Here is a 2500-nt window from a genome sequence, read left to right as displayed (position 1 = left end):
AACCCTGACAACGAACACCGTCCCTGGTCTGCGGGCGTGCGGCCGTGTAATCCAGAGAAGGAGCGGGGAGGGATGGATACCTCGGCCGGGGCGTGGGAGCTCAAGCGATCCATCGAACACCGTCCAAGTCCGTGAGCATGCGGATGCATTACCGAAATATTGGCGGGTGGAGCGCAAGCCGAAGTCCGCACGCGAAGGGCCAGGGAACCGACCGAAGGGGCCAGCGGGGATGGAGATCGAGGGCTGGTTGCACGAGGCCAACCCTACCATCGAACACAGGCCAACATCCGCGCACGCGCGGATGCGTAATCGAGCGAAGATGTGGGGAGGGACCGAGACCACGGACAGGGAAAGAGAGCACAATCGAGCCTTCCAACACCGTCCAAGTCCGTGGGAGGGCGGACGCATTACCGAAATATTTGGGTGGGGGGGACATCCGATTTCCGCGTACGAAGGGCCACGGAACCGACCGAAGGGGCGATGGTGGGTCCGAGCCCATGGACATGTCGCACGGGACCGGCCCCAACAACGAACACCATCCCATGTCCGCGGGCGCCCGGCCACGTAATCGAGAGAAAATGTGGGGAGGGACCGATACCACGGACAGGGAAGGAGAGCCCAATCGAGCCATCCTACGGGATCCAAGTCTGTGGGAGCGCGGCTGTGTTGCCGCAATATTTGCTGGGGGACGCAACCCGAAGTCTGCGCACAAAGGGCCACGGAACTGATCGAAGGGGCGAGGGTGGACTGAGCCCACCGACAGGTAGCACGGGACCAAACCCGCCCAAGAACACCCGAAACATTTGGGTGGGAGGGGGGGAGGGGGACAATCCGAAGTCCGCACACGGAGGGCCGCGGAACCGACCGAAGGGGCGAGAGGGGGGACGGAGCCAACGGGCAGGTAGCACGAGACCGACACTGCCATCAGACACCGTCGCGCACGGATGCGAAATCGAGCAAAAATGTGATCAGGAATCGAGACCATTGTCCGGGAGAGAGAGATCAATCGAGGCATTCTGCGCCATCCAAGTCCGCGCGTGCGCGGCCGCGTTACCGAAATATTTGTTGGGGGGGCACAATCCGATGCCTGCGCACGAAGGGCCTCGGATCCAACCGAAGGGGGGAGGGAGCGCACATGGGTGGGTCGCACGGGACCAACCCTGCCAACGACACCATCCCACGTCCGCGCGTGCGCGGCCGTGTTACCGAAATATTTGTTGGGGGGCACAATCCAACGTCCGCGCACGAAGGGGCATGGAACAGACTGAGGGGGCGGGGGGGGCGGAGCCCACGGGCAGGTTGCAGGGGACCGTCCCTGCCAACGAACATCGTCCCTTGTCCGCGCGTGCGTGGCCGCATGTAATCGAGCAAAAATGTGGGGAGGGACCGGGACCATGGACTGCGAAAGCATGCTCGATCGAGCCATCGGGCACCCGCCCGAGTCCACCTGCACGCAGCCACATCGCCGATGTATTTGTTGAGGGGGGGGGCTATCCCCAGTCCGCGTGCACACGGCCGCATCGCCGATGTATTCCTTGGGGGGCGCAATCCGATGTCCACGCACAAAGGGCCACGGAACCAACTGAAGGGGCGAGGGGGAACGGTGCCCCTGGACAGGTCGCTCGGGATGAAACCTGCCCACGAACACCACCCCGTATCCGCGCGCGTGCGGCCGCGTAGTCGAGCCAAAATGGGGGGAGGGACCGAGACGATGGACAGGGAAAGAGAGCTCAGTCGAGCCACCCGACGCCATCCATTCCCGCTCGCGGGCGGTCGCGTTACCGAAATATTTGTTGGGGGTCACAATCCGACGTCCGCGCACAAAGGGCCACGGAATAGACCGGAGGGGCGAGGGGGGATGGGGCCCATGGACGGGTCGCACGAGGCCAACCCTGCCTACGAACGCTGTCCCGTGTCTGCACGCGCGCAGCCGCGTAATCGAGCCAAAATGTGGGTCGGGACCGAGAACGAGCACGGGGAAAGAGTGATCAATCGGGCCACTAATCACCGTCCAAATCAGCACGCGCACGGCTGCATTGCCGAAATATTTATGCTGGGGGCACAATCGGAGGTCCGTGCATGTGGGGCCGCGGAGCCGACCGAAGGGGCGAGGGAGGGTGGGGATGGGGCCCACGGACAGAGGAGCACGTGACCTACCCCGCCGACGAACACCGTCCCATCTCCACACGCGCGCGGCCGCGTGATCGGGCGAAAAGTTTTGGGGAGGGACAGAGAGAGCATGGATGGGGAAAGAGAGCCCAAACAAGCCATCCAACACCGTCCAAGTCCGCGCGCGTGCGGCCACATCACCGAAATATCCGCGGGTGGAGCGCAACCCGCCGTCCGTGCGCATAAGGCCGCGGAACTGGCCGAAGGGGCGAGGGGGTTGGAGGCCACGGATGGCGAGAACGGGGTCAACCCGGCCAACGAGAGACGCCACCCCAAGTCCGCGCACGTGCGGCCGCGAACACGACCGAAGGTGGACGGGGAGATTGAGCGC

Source organism: Elaeis guineensis, chromosome 5, assembly GCF_000442705.2.
Source record: "Elaeis guineensis isolate ETL-2024a chromosome 5, EG11, whole genome shotgun sequence".
NCBI classification, from domain to species: domain Eukaryota; kingdom Viridiplantae; phylum Streptophyta; class Magnoliopsida; order Arecales; family Arecaceae; genus Elaeis; species Elaeis guineensis.
This window is presented reverse-complemented; position numbering follows the sequence as displayed.